The following is a 15,540-nucleotide window of genomic DNA, read 5'->3' on the forward strand; positions in this document are numbered from 1 at the left end:
AAATGAAACTGGCTCACTTTCTAAAACCATACACAAAAATAAACTCAAAATGGATTAAAGACTTAAATGTGAGACCTGAAACCATAATATTCCTAGGAGAGAACATAGGTAGTAATTGCTCTAACAGCCATAGCAACATTTTTCTAGATATGTCTCATAAGGCAAGGGAAACAAAAGTAAAAATGAACTATTAGACTACATCAAAATAAAAATCTCTGCACAAAATAAAAAGACAATCTACTGAATGGGAGAAGATATTTGCAAGTGATATATCCAATAAGGAGTTAGTATCCAAAATATACAAAGAACTTATACAACTCAATGTCAAACAATTCAATTAAAAAAAGGTACAGAAGACATGAATAGACATTTTTCTAAAGAAGATACACAGATGGCCAACAGACACATGAAAAGATGCTCAACACCACTAATCATCAGAAAAATGCAAATCAAAACCCTAATTAGATATCAATTTACACTAGTTAGAATGACTAAAATTTAAATGATGAGAAATAAGCATGGTGAGAATGTGGAGAAAAAGGAACCCTCATGCACTGTTGGTGGGAATGTAAATTGGTGCAGCCTCTGTAGAAAATAGCTTAGAGGTACCTCAAAGAGTTAAAAGTAGAAATACCATATGATCCAATAATTCCACTACTGGGTATTTACCCAAAGAAAATGAAAACACAAATTTGAAAAGATAAATGTACACCCATGTCTATTGCAACATTTTTTTTATAATAGCCATGATATGGAAGCAACCTAGATATCCATCAATAAATGGATGAATAAGGAAAATGTGTGCGGGAGTGTGTTTGTGTGTGTGTGTGTGTGTGTGTGTGTGTGTGTGTGTGTGTAGTGAAATAAGCAGAGAAAAACAAATACCATGAGTCCACTCATAAGAGGAATACAAAAAATTGAGTAAATAAGCAAAATGCAGAATCAGACCTATAAATACAGGGAAAAAATGAATGGTTGTGAGAGGGTAAGGGGATGGTACAAAATGGGTGATGGGAGAGGGAGATATAGGCTTCCTCTTATGGAATGATTAAGTGAGGGCAATAAAGGAGGCATTAAGTTTATTAACAAATAAAATTATGTTTATTATATATATAATATATATCCATATTATCCATATTATATAATATATATACATATTATATATATAGTATATATATTAAATTATTATAGTTTGCTTCTGACTTACTAGCTTGATGACATTCTCAAAGCATAGACCCATACAAGTCTCAATTTAATGGTCTATTAACTAAAAATTAGAATATGTCTTTTATAGCATCATTTTAAGGGAAAATTAGTATATTGTGCATAGAAAAACTACATATAGTAGGCAATATATACTGTTTTTTTTTCTATGTTCCCTTTGAAATATATTCCAACACATTGTTCTCTTTTAAATATAGCACTTCTATTCAAGAGGGTAAAATTAATACTTATCATGGACATAGACAAATCTTAATATTTATAATTGAAATAGAGACATAATGAGAGACATAAATTAAGTTATTAAGGCATTAAGTTTATTTATTTATTAAGTTTATTTCTTAAGCTATTTTCTACAGCCTAAGAAATATAGTTAATGATATTGTAGTAGTGATGTAACAGGACAGATAGCTACACTGTGGTGAATATAGTATAATGTAAAAGTTGTCAAATTACTATGTTATATACCTGAAACTAACATAACATTGTGTCAGCTATACTCAAAACAAAACAAAACAAAAATTAAAAAAACAAAGTAATAGTCATAAAGATATTCACCAGACTAAAGAATGGATGAATTCAGTGAGAACGTCAACAAGTTCTTTTAAGAAAGAACAAGAATATTCAACAAGTTGGAAATAGCAAAAAGAACCAAAGTTGAAGAACACAATAACTGATATGAAATATACTAGGAAGAAAAAAAATACTAGGAATCAACAGCAGAGTAGAGGATGTAGAAGAATAACTCAGCTACCTGGAAAACAGAGTAATGGAAAGCACCCAAGCTAAACAGCAAAAAGAGGAGAAAATGTTTTCTTTAAAAAAGTAAGAATAGGTTAAGGGATCTCTGGGACAAAATCAAATATACTAACATTTGCATTATAGGGGTCCTAGAGGGAGAAGACAGACAGTGATGGAAAAGTTATTGGAAAAAATAATAGCTGAAAATTTCCCTAACCTGAGGAAGAAAATGGATATTCAGGTCTAGGAATCACAGGAAGCCTCAAACAAGATGAAACCAAGAAGGTCTACTCTAAGACACATAATTAAAATATCAAAGTTTAAAGGTAAGGAAAGAATCTTAAAAGCAGCAAGAAAGAAGCAATTAGTTACACACAAGGGAAAAGCCATAAGGCTGTCAGCTGACTTTTCAGCAGAAACTCTGCAGGCCAAATGAGAGTGGCATGATATGTTCAAAGTGTTGATAGGGAAAAGCCCACCACCAAGAATACTCTACCCAGCAAGGTTATCATTCAGAATTGAAGGAGAGAGGAAGAGTTTCTAAAACAAAGAAAAAAGGAGTTCACCACAACTAAACTGGCCTTACAAGAAATGTTAAAGGAACTTCTTTAAGCAAAAAATATTATAATTAGAAGTAAAGTACAAAAGGAAAAAAATTCATGAGTAAAAGTAAACATGCAGTAAAGGTAGTAGATCAATCACTTACAAAGCTAGTATGAAAGTTAAAAGACAAAAATAGTAAAATTATTTAGATCTAAAAATTAGTTAAGGGACTCACAAAATAAGATCTAAAATATGACAACACATGTGAGAGCATAAAAAAGAAGGTTTTTTTTTAGAATGCATTTGAACTTAAGGACCAGCAATTTAATATACACTGCTATATACTTAGGGTATTATATATAACCTTATTGTAACCACAAACTAAAACCATAATAGATGCACAAAAAAAAAGTGAACAAAAAGGAATATAAGCATAACATTAAAGAAAGCCATCAAATCACTAAGGAAGAGAGCAACAAAAGTAAAAAGGATTAGAGAACTACAAAAACAACCAAAAAACAATTGATAAAATGGCAATAAGTACATACCTACCAATAATTACTTTAAATATAAGTGATGTAAATATTCAAATCAAAAGATACAGGATGACTTTAAAAAGGGACCCATCTATATACTGCCTACAAGAGGCTTACTTCAAACCTAAAGACACCCAGATTGAAAATGAAGGGATAGAAAAAGATACTTCATGCAAATGGAAGTGGGAAAAAAAAAAAAGCTGGGATAGCAATAATGTATCAGACAAACTTTAAAACAAACCTGAGGATTCTTAAAAAAATACCATTTATCATCATAAAGATAACATGAAAGGCCCACTGAGTTTCCAAATGGCCTTATATTCAAGATAGCACAAATGCCAGAAACTTACATTAGTATGCAAAATATGGAAAATAAAACAACTTAGGTTACAAATGTTTAGCATGTTTTTCTTATACTTGACTATATCACTAAAATATGCTTTTTACTTAATTTGGACTACATAAAAATTTTAAAAATTCCAGGTAGGCAAACTGTTTTTATTGATTAAGAATCCCTGACAGAGAATATTATGGTGGAGTACATTTAGCCATCAAGAATTGGTACTGAGAATACATTTTCTTCACGAACAACTTAGTTCAGATGAATTCTGTCATATTAATTAGTGCTCAAATATGTTCATCCTCGTCCAATAGACATGACGACAGCAGAGCTCTTATATTGTAGCCAGTTGCACTTCAGAAGAAATCATAAGATTAAAATCTCCCTGAAATTCTAATGTGTACTCTGAGATTATGAAACAAAGAATGACTTGTCAATATTGCTGCCATTTTATACTAAATGGGCAAATTAAAACAAAAAGGCTCAAAAAGCAATAGTTTGGAGAAAAGAATCATATTAAAACCATGTCTGGGGCTGTCACAATATTTTTCTAGGATCTATCTCCTGAAGCAAGGGGAATAAAAGCAAAAATAAACTACATTAAAATAAAAAGCTTCTGAAAAGAAGGAAACAATTAAGAAAACTGAAAGGCAACATATGAAAGGGGAGAAGATATTTGCAAATGACATATCCAATAAAGGGTTAGTACCCAAAATATATAAAGAACTTATAAGACTTAACACCCATAAAAACAAATAATCCAATTAAAAAACAGGCAGAAGACATGAACAGACATTTCTCCAAAGAAGATATACAGATGGAGAAGAGAAACATAAAAAGATGCTCAACATCACTGATCATCAGGGAAATGCAAATCAAAACTACAATGAGATTTCACCTCAAACCTGTCAGAATGGCTAAAATGAGAAACACAAGAAACAAGTATTTGTGAAGATGTGGAGAAAAAGAAACCTTAGTGTGCTCTTGGTGGGAATGCAAACTGATGCAGCCACTGTGGAAAACAAAAAGTAAAAATAGAACTCAAAAGTTAAAATAGAATTACCCTATAATCCAGCAATCACACTACAAAGTATTTACCCAAAGAATACAAAGACACTAATTCAAAAGGATACATGCACCCCTATGTTTACAGCAGCATTATTTTCAAAGCCAAACTATGGAAGCAGCTCAAGTATCCATCGATTGATGAATGGATGAAGAAAATGTGGTGTGTACATACAACGGAATATTATTCAGCAGTTAAAAAGTGAAATCTTGCCATTTCCAATTACATGAATGGAGCTAAAGAGTATTATGCTGAATGAAATAAGTCAGTCAGAGAAAGACAAATACCAAATGATTTCACTCATATGTGGAACTTAAGAAACAAAACAAACAAGCAAATGAAAAAAGAGAGACAAACCAAGAAACAGACAACTATAGAGAACAATCTGATAATTACCAGAGGGGAGGTGGGGGAGGGGGGATGGGTGAAATAGATGATGGGGATTAAGAAGGGCACATGTTGTGACAAGCACTGGGTGTTGTATGGAATTACTGAATCACTATCCTGCACACCTAAAACTATTATAACACCATATGTTAAATATACTGGTATTAAAAATGAACTTTATGTCAACTACAAACGAACAAACAAAAAATAAAACAGTGCCTAGGCCTTCTGGGTGAAGAGCTGTTTATACATACTAAGATTATTTTCATGTGAATTAAATGAAATGTATGTAATTAAATTTTGTTAAGGGGAAAAACGTGATGATGGATAAATGGTTGATTAGTAGCAATTCTCAATGGAAAAATATTATAAATGGAGACTTTTCTAAGAGTTGAAAGTCTTTAGTAGTGCTGGAATAGTGTAATTGAAATTATTTCCATGGGAGATATTCAGATTAATCAGATAATATTTACTAGTTTGGTCAGTTTGCTGAAGAAGATATATTATCAAGTCCTGTATTTGTGAAATAAGATGCTGCCTATTTCCTAAAGGGCAAAATGCCTTAAACAAAATTATCACCATTGTTTGCATCTACATATCACTTTCCAGTTGACAAGATACTTTATACACATTTTCTCATCTGAGTCACACCACCCGCCAGGTAAGACATATATTTTCCCTATTTTATAAATGAATTAGCAGAGATTTTCTAACTTTTCCAAAGTTATATTGTTTATAGGAAAATCAGCTCAAACACAGATCTCAAAAATTTAGGCTCTTGGTCCTTTTTTTCCCCCTTCCTAAACAATTCTAATAACCACCTGATATTTTATTTTATTGTTTATTTATTTATTCTTAGAGAGGGGGAGGGGGAGAGGGAGAGAGAGACTCTTAAACAGGCTTGACACCCAGCACTGAGCCCAATGCAGGGGTGGATCCCACAGCCCTGAGATCATGACCTGAGCTGAAATCAAGAGTGGGATGCTTAACTGACTGAGCCACCCAGGTGCCCCAACACCTGATATTTTAAAAAAGAATTTTCCAACCCCATTTGACTCATACCTATTGACTCCCCTCACATCTCTTGCTGACTTGTGCCTTGGCAAAAACAAAAAACAAAAAACAAAAAAACCCAAAACACTTGACAGAGAGCTACTAACATTGTTAACACATGGGTGAATATGGTAATCTAGTATAACCTCTCTACTGTGGTTAGTTTGTGATATATGCCAGGATAATAGATAGCCATACACATGTTAATCCCTGACTAAGGAGTACATAGTATGTTTAGGTGTTTTTTTTGTTTTGTTTTGTTTTTTTAAAGTTGGCATGTGTATACATACAGTACAACCAGTTCAGTTGTTCGTGATAGCATGTATAGGAAAGCAATGTGGGGGCAAAAAACCCACTGTATTAGGAGAAAGAAACTGCATCAAAATAATCTGTTGATTAAATTAAAATGCTGTTTTTTTGGGGGGGGGGCAATCCCCCAGAACTGTTGAATCAAATTCTATGTTATATCCAGTCCAGGAATATGGATTTTAAACAAATTCTCCAAGAGATTCTTATGGAAATTGAAGTTAAGGAATATTGGAAGAGGTAATCTGAGTATTGAGTATCTATGCCTATTTTTACTGAATATGACAAGGATGCGAGTCCCTAATCATTCTTTACCCAGTCCATTTCTAGGGTTGTGTCTTTGCTCACAGTGGAACAGTGACTTCCCAAGCATATAGTTTTGGGACTGCAATGCAAACTCACTGCATACATAGCACCCAACTGGTTGACTCACCAAGTCCCATCACCCCTGTGGGACTTGACAGCATGCTTGCTGTGCTGTAAGTAATAAAGTCCATTGCCTCTGATCTTGGAGTTTCACATCATCTGGCAGCACCCACAAGGTCCTAATAAGGTAACTTTATCCTGTAAATAGGAGGAAATAACACACCCTCGAAGAAAACGACTGCACCACTCAGATGTAAATGACTTATAAGACCAAACCCGTTTTTTACAGAACAGTTACCTGAAATACAGACCAAATCCCCAAATATCTTACATCAGAAGCATGCATGAGTCTGTCTGCAGGAGGCAACTGTCCCTTTTTTGCTTCAACCTTCTACTATGACCTCATTTTATAGTATTTAAAGACAGAAGGCTTCACTCAATTTAATTAGAGAAGCTAATTCTCTACCCCTAGAGAATTCTAGAAGGTTCTCTCTGTCCCTATTAAGAACCAGAGAAAAGCCAAAAGATTTTAAAAATTAAGAAAAAGTAAAAGTAAAGTAGAAAATCACTACGGACTGAAAATTCTTATAGATAGGCCAGCAGTATTTTTATATGTTTTTGAAAGTATCTCACTGGATTGTAAGAAGAAAAGAGAACTCAGATGGTCTCATTGTCCATAATGATAAACTAGCACCCAGTCGCCAGGGAACATGAGAATCTCTGCCACAGTCGACAGCACAGTGACCTAAATGTGCTCAATCAGATGTAGAATGTAGCTGTAGGGAGTCCTTGTAGCCATGATCTTGATATTCCAGATTCCTATTATTAGGGCAAGGAGAATTAAGAGTAGTCCTTCAGAGCAGGCTCCAGTGACAGAGAAATGATATGCCAGTCCATAATGAGGAGCAGAATCTAAGGTAGCTTTGAAGAACATGGTGTGGAGGGGAGTGAGGAATAAAAAGAGATTTAAGGAGGAAAACAATATAGGCACTCACACACAGAGGGAATTTCACCGAATTAGAGCCCTGATATGGAAAGAAATGTGAACTGCTGGGGAGCGACAGAACATGAAGATTAGAGTTAAGACAAAGATAGGTAATTTCCTCCAATGTTTCCCGCTAGGAAACAGGCCTCTTTTCTAATGGAGAGAGTAAAAATCCTATGATATTCCAGTCATGGAAGTGTTGGCATGCCGGATGCCAACAGAGGTACAGGAATTTTAATTACCTAAGCTTAGGTCAAGTCTGAGATTTCAATATGGGACTTCAAAAAATTAAAGGAGCAATAAACCCGGGCGCCTGGGTGGCTCAGTTGGTTAAGCAACTGCCTTCAGCTCAGGTCATGATCCTGGAGTCCTGGGATCGAGTCCCACATCGGACTCCCTGCTCAGCAGGGAGTCTGCTTCTCCCTCTGACCCTCTTCCCTCTTGTGCTATCTCTCATTCTCTCTCTCTCAGATAAATAAATAAAATCTTTAAAAAAAATTAAAAGGAGCAATAAACCCACCAGAAAAATTTCACATTTTTCTATATGTCTATAACATTTCATCATTATTAAGAACAACATCCTTCTACCCAGATTGGAAGGCAAGCATTGGTATACTGGAAATGAAACATTCAGAACCACCTATACTGGAAAAAGAGGACTAATGATGGTTACTTGCTAAACTGAGAGAAGAAATTAGACAATCTGCATGTAATTAAAGAGCATCTCTGTGCAACTGGCTATTTAATGGGTGCAATGGACAATGGGAAAAAACTGAGATACAGTTTCTGTCCTCACATAACTCTTCTTTTAAGGTTTTTGCTTTTGGCTTTTTTTTTTTTTTGAGAGAGAGAGATAGAGAATGTGTGTGGGGGGTATGGGGAGGGGCAGAGAGAGAGAATCTTAAGTAGGCTCCAGACCCAGCATGGAGCCCTATGCGGGGCTCAATCCCACAAACCTGATCATGACTTGAGTTGAAATCAAATCTGTCACTTAACCAACTGAACCACGCAGGCACCCTGTCCTCACATAACTCTTAATTTCAGAAAATGAGATTGACAAACAGGAAATTATCATCACTACAACTAGCACCATCAATATTATTTTAAGGTAAGATAGATTTACAATAACTTACAACAGAAATTGTATATTATAAGTTATGGTAGTAGGGGCTACCACTCACTGTCAGAGAAAGTGTCTTGAATAGGTGGAAGGGGAATATTGGAGAACAACATAAAAAAAGACATCTAGATGAGAACAGGTTTGCAGACACGTCAGACACACAGAACACAGGAATAATTGTATTTTAAAGTTTGTATTATGGCATAGGAAGAAATGAGACTGAGCTGAGATGAGAAAGATGAAAATAAAAGGATACCTTTAATGTAGTCCAGACATGGGCATATCCGTTTAATGTCATTTCAGTGTAGAAACATTATAACCTTTGAATTAATAGAAGACTGAAAACAGAATCCAGTCCTGACCATATGAGAGTATACTCAGGAAAACAGAACTTGCACTAGGTACTTCAAGAGGGTAGATTCCAACTAGGATATTAGTAAGCTGTTATTTGTGGGGGTGGGTGGTGGTAAAGGAGCACAAAGTAAACTCTGGGGTACTCAAGGAAATAACTTTTGGGTAAAAAGCACTTAATATTCCCCTTAGGAAAACAAAAGATAGGATTGGGTTCCAGAAATTTGGAAAGGTCAGGTGAGATTATCTCAAACCAAACAGAAGAGCATTAGCCAGTGCCTGAGGCATGCAGTGGGGAGGTCTGATGGACTTGATTCTAGGAGTGGTAAAAGAAGCTGGAGTCCAGGACAAACTGCTGGCATTGGAATAAGGACACAGGGAGCTAGACTCTTGTCATCCACTTCCCCACTTAGCTCACCATTCTAGAACCTAAAAAACTTGAGCTGACAAAAAATCTGAACTGTAGCCCCAGCTGCAGAGAGCAGAGTGTAAAATGTTGGCTTCGACTGAAAGATAATGGATGGATAAGCAACAGTCATGTTCAACTCCTTTCTTTACTTCTTTAATGATTAGATGTCCAGCACTAAACTTGGAAAGCATTAAAAATTAAATACTTTATCTACAATTGATATTCATTATACCACTGAGGACTCAAAAGAAGTAGTTTGTTGCTTCCTGGCTTGGCTGAAGTTTCTGATGTGTTTTCAAGATTTATTTCAGAACAGCAAAACAACTGTGAAGGAGACCAATTAAAGAAAATCCCTAACTTAAGGATTTTCTCTTCTTTTTATCTTCTTCAGTCTGGGAATTTTTTTCTTTTCTCTGTTTTCTTTTTTTAAAATCTGTCTGACCTCCTTCCCTGCCCACCAATATGAATGAAGGCAGCCTATTCATAGACCGAACACAAGCTGGTTGTGCTGGTCCCATCTATGAGGGATTAGATTTAAATATCTTAAGGGAACTAAAGAAGTCTTGCCACTTGTATGGACCCACAGCCCCTTATACTATAGAGATTTTGAAAGCTTGGGCAAATTCTGGGGACCCGGGCTTTCACCTATTGATTCCCATTTAATAGCCAGCATCATGAATTGATGACCACATTAGTGGAATGAACCTCAGAGGAAAGTAGTAGGAATAGCAGCACTGGGCAATTATAACCAAAAAGAAATAGCTTATTACTATCTCTATGTTAGTTTTATTTCTATAGTGGAAGCCCATTAGAAAACCAAAGTATTAATATATGTGGGTGTTAAACCATTATATCTAGATATTAGTCTCTAGACAAATGTATGCCTTCCTTCCTTCTTTCCTTCCTCTCTTGCTTCCTTCCTGTTTTTCCTCCTTCCTGTCTTTCTGGTTTACCTTAGCAACTATACTGAAAGTCCTATGCTAGGGAACATGGAAACACAAAAGAATAAGAATGATCCCTGACCAAAATGACTTTTACAGCATTATTGGGTTAAAAAGTTTGTAATCAGTAGGGTGCCTGGGTGGCTCAGATGGTTGAGCGTCTGCCTTCGGCTCGGGTCATGATCCCAGGGTCCTGGGATCGAGTCCCGCATTGGGCTCCCTGCTCCTTGGGAGCCTGCTTCTCCCTCTCTCTCTCTCTCTCCCTCTGTCTCTCATGAATAAATAAATAAAATCTTTAAAAAAAAAAAGTTTGTAATCAGTAATTGGAAAATATGTGTTGTTGATGACAATTACTACAGAGACTCTGAGAGATAAGGTCTGAAAGATAGGCACAAGGTGTGGAGGCAAGAAGTGAGAACTGAGGCTGAAAGATTAACAGAATAATGATTATGCTGAATTAGATGTTATCCTGAAAGTAACTAGTTCATTGAGAGATCTTAAACCAAAGAGTAATTTAATGAGATTTGCACTAGAGAAAGACAATCCTACTGAGGGAAGAATGGACCAGAATGAGTGAAACGAGAGGCAGAGATTTCAGCAAAAAGACTTTTGTAGAGGTGCCAGGGTGGCTCAGTCATTAAGCATCTGCCTTCCTCTCAGGTCATGATTCCAGGGTCCTGGGATCGAGCCCCGCATCGGGCTCCCTGCTCCGCGGGAAGCCTGCTTCTCCCTCTCCCACTCCTCCTGCTTGTGTTCCCTCTCTGTGTTTTTCCGTCAAATAAATAAATAAATAAATAAGACCTTTGTAAAAATTCAGGCAAACATTTTGATGTGGTGTTCCGCAATGGGCCTCAAATAGTGCTAGATATATACAGCCCTCAACCTCTGACACATGTATTTGCTTTGTAATATGTATGGAGAAGATGAAGGAATAAAAGGGTTATGTTTCCTGCTAGTATAGGGTGCTGTCAAGAGGCTAACAATTGATAGAGCAATAGTACATTTCCTCCCCCTTTCTGTGCAGAGCACTGTGGCTCTAGGCACCATTGCAGAGAGAAGCACAGGGAGGGAAATAGTATTTTAAAATCTCAGGGGTTTTGGTACTTGGGTTTTACTTGTTACTTGGGAAACAGCACTCTGGCAGAGTGGCATTTTCTGAGAGGAATAACAGCAGGGTACAGCTGTAGCCTTTTATGCCCAGGGTGGAATGGATTCCCAGTGGATAGGTCAGATGCCCTGCATTCTTGGCAGGAGAGCAAAAGCAGTCTGCAGGGGGAGATTTCTTTGAGAACACATACAAGATACCCTCTAAAGACTACCCAAAATAGGTAGAGATCGAGGCTCTGTATTTTTAACAAATATCCCAGATGACTTTCCTGTGCATTACAATTTAAGAACCACTGTCCTAGGCTTTTTCTGCCATTGAAATAAATCTTTTTCTGGTACCTCTCTTACCTATTTGTGTTAATAGCAGCAATAGTATCCAGACTTTTCCTATCACTTCATATTCTAATTTTTGTCTTTTAATCACCTGTTCCTGATTGGAGAGGCAATTATATCTGACTTCCAATGAGAAAGTCACCAGGGACCATGTTAAATATCCTTAACTCATCTACAGATCCCCAGCCACAATTCTTTTTCTAGCTTATTGCTCGAGGCCAAAGTATACATCCACAGTATCCATACCCCAGTGACATAAAATAATGTACTAAAGGAACATAGATAGTCTATCAAACTACAGCTAGAGCCTACAATTATAAGCCTCTTGTTATAAGCATAGTTGTCATTCAAATAATATCTCTTGGTTTTCCCAAGTAATCTCATGTTAATCTGTTTTAAGTAGCAAGTATATGAATTTGCTACTGTTACTTTTGAAAAAGCCATACTGGAAAAGTCAACCCACATAATCTAGAGAGAAGGGCATAGGTGCTATATGGCATATAGGGCACAGAGCATAGGACATATACTTAAAACAACAGAGTTCCTTACTAGCTGGGCAGGCAGTTAAAAGAGGAGGCTCATACTTTGAGATTCTTCTGTGTTCTCTAATACACTGAAGTGACAAAATAGGAAAGAGTTGCAAGACAAAAGCAATGGTGAACAATGCCAAAAGTTGCAGTGAATAGAGGAGAAGGTCTGAAAAATACTCATTTATTCAGCAAATGGGAAATCATTATTGACCTGGAGTAAACAGTTTTCATGAAATGCAAAGAGCAACAGGGAGAAAGCAGAGATTTGAGAATGTATTTAGGAATGTGAAAGTAGATCGCTTCTCGGCCTTTTGGCTAAGATCAAGTGTAGGAATGTGAAAGTAGAAACAGTAATTATTTCACTCTATTATGAAAGATCTGAATTAATATAATAATAAATAATAACTCTTATGTGCATTGTGTTGTATCTTCTTTAATCCTCACTGCAGTCCTAGGACAACTGTACTCTTATTATCTCCATTTTTAAATGAGGAACAGGAAAATTAGTTAACTACTTTGCTCATGATCACAGAACAATTACATGCACTATTAGAAATTTAACCCAAGTGTATTTGAGGTTTTAACCACCATAAAATTCTGGAACTGCTCTTAATTTTGACAGACATTTGGAAATTTATTTGCATTTCCATATTGTGAAGGAGATTGTGTTTCTTTTTTTTAAGATTTATTTATTTATGTATTTTAAAGAGAGAGAGCATGCACAAGTGGGGGGAGGGGGAGGAGGAGGGAGAATCCTGAGCAGATTCCCAGGCTCAATCTCATGGCTTGACATCATCACCTGAGCCACAATCAAGAATTGGTGCTTAACCTACTGAGCCACTCAGGGACCCCTGTATTTCTTCCTTTCCCTGACAGAATAGTAAATTTCCCTAAGTCCTACACACAAAAACACTCGAGATCATAAAAATACTAAATCAACTAGAAAGAGAAATATATTTTCCCCTACTAGCCCAATTTTTTTCTCACAAGAACTTTGAGTGGTGCTTGTGCATTTAGATCCCAACATCATGTGCCATCTTCTTGTTAAAAGCTGCTCTCTACTCACTACAAAGCCTTGTCTGAAGAAGCTATCCCAAGAGTCATGTTAACAAGGGACAGAAAAGTTTCCACCAAGGCCGGCATTTATAATTGTACATTGAACTATTAATCCCCCATATCAGAAAGGCTCTGGAAGAAAAAAAGAAACAACAAAAACACCTCTGACAGAAGGGGAAAAAAGTGATTTTCAAGAGCTGAGGTGAAGGGAGGCTTCATGTCAAAAGAAAATTATTGAATGTCTCAATTTGTACTAAGAACAGAGAAATTCCTTTGGTGTTTCTCCCTCTTATGTGAAAGCATTTCAGTCTTTCTCAAAGCATGGGTCTTTAAAAACATAGTCCTAAGTCAGAGAAAAACAAGTACTATCTGGTATTACTTATATGTGGAATCTAAAAGGGTCACACTTGTAAAAACAGAGAATAAAATGGTGGGGGTTACCAGGGGTAGGGGTGGAGAGATAGGACACATATATTGCTGAAGGACACTAACTTGCAACAGGTAGTAAATAAGTCCTAAAGACGTAATGCATGGTAGAGTGAACATAGACCATAATATTGTAGTATAATCATCAAGCTTGCTGAGAGACTAGAACTGAATTATTCCAACCACTAAAAAGAAAGGATAATTATGTAAGTGATAGAGGTGCTAATTATTGCTACAATGGCAATCATACTACAATATATAGTATATCAAATTAACAGGTACACCTTAAATTTACAAAATGTTATATGTCAAATATATTTTAATTGGAAAAAAAAGAAAGAAAAAGAAAACAGTGTCTTTTTTGTTCCTTCTAAAATGGAAATCAGTGGGAAATTAGATCCAGCTTGACATTAGGAATGCCAACAGGAAAAATAGCATGGTTTGTCAAAACTACCTATTCTCTGTGATTGAATGTGAACACAAAAACCATTGTAAATATTTTTCCTTAAGAGAAAACAGAAGTAAAATCTTCCAAACCAAAGAGAAACTAAAGATTACCTGACATGTCAGGAAACATGAGCAAAGGCCTGGGGTGGGGGGGCAACTTAAAAACAAAAATAGATGAGCAAAAGCAACAAATAAAACATTGTGATTTCATACCAACTTGTGATATAAATTTGAACCTCCATATGGAATCTCAATCTATATATGGAAATATGAGATCATCAGCTTATTTAGTTAAACCATCAGATTACCTCAAGATCCAGAGTAGAAGGATTAGATTTCAAAAATATCTCAAAATTATTATCTCATACTCAAGTCAGTTCTTAAGTTTAGTACATGAGGAGTGCAGGGCACATAAACAGTCCACCCCCAAGAATGCCTTAAAACTTGATTCTGTTGTATCCCTAATTCCAAAATGTTTCAAACTACCTGAAAACTTCATTTTTTTTTTTTTGCTGTGCTTATAGTAAAATATTAAAGAAGGGCTTAACAAATAATAGTGATTTTCTCAAGAAAACCGAGATAAAAGTATCATTTCCTCTACGGTCATCCCCTAATAATTAGATTATATTGTTTGAAATTCACCACCCTTGATTGTGTTAATTTTAATTGTATCTAATACCTATGGCTTATTTGAACAAACAAATGTAGCAGTAACTTATTATTTCAGAGTTTTTAAATATTATGTTACTCATTCCATAAGATTATTTTATCAATGGATACTAACTCATGGTAAATGAATGTAGTTAACTCTTACAGAAAAAAAAAAAACCCACAAAGGCTCCCATTTGCTAAACCATAAAAGAAGACAAAGAACAAATAGCCTTTAAAAACATTTTGATGAATAATCCTACCTTTTATCAAATCTTGAGGTAAATTAGATTGCTAGCATTGCTGAGTGCTGGTAAAACACCTTTGGATCAATATGAATCTGTTTAACTATGGATTGCACCTCATAAAGTCGCCGATGGTGAGATGAATTGCATCTTTGCTTTCTTTGATCATGTTCATACTATTATTCAGCAACTGTGAAATTACTTATTTTTTCCATGAGAGTCATGTCAATCTCAAAATATCATATAACTTGATAACATCACAATGGCTGGTCATCCCATATACTGCTAAAACTGATTTATACAAAAATTAAGTTAGAGATACATATGAGGATTCTAATTATTGTTTTACTATTTAGCAGAAGATAATGAAGCAGGCTGGGCAC

At 35.7% G+C, this 15,540-nt stretch overlaps 1 pseudogene; it reads left to right on the forward strand.

Moving 5' to 3' along the window:
• Nucleotides 1-12,630: 12,630 nt before the first annotated feature.
• Nucleotides 12,631-12,777, forward strand: LOC112838067 (U2 spliceosomal RNA; annotated as a pseudogene).
• Nucleotides 12,778-15,540: the final 2,763 nt, after the last annotated feature.

This window comes from Callorhinus ursinus, unplaced genomic scaffold, assembly GCF_003265705.2.
Source record: "Callorhinus ursinus isolate GAN/ISIS: 27379988/994484 unplaced genomic scaffold, GSC_fseal_2.0 scaffold22, whole genome shotgun sequence".
Classification (NCBI taxonomy): domain Eukaryota; kingdom Metazoa; phylum Chordata; class Mammalia; order Carnivora; family Otariidae; genus Callorhinus; species Callorhinus ursinus.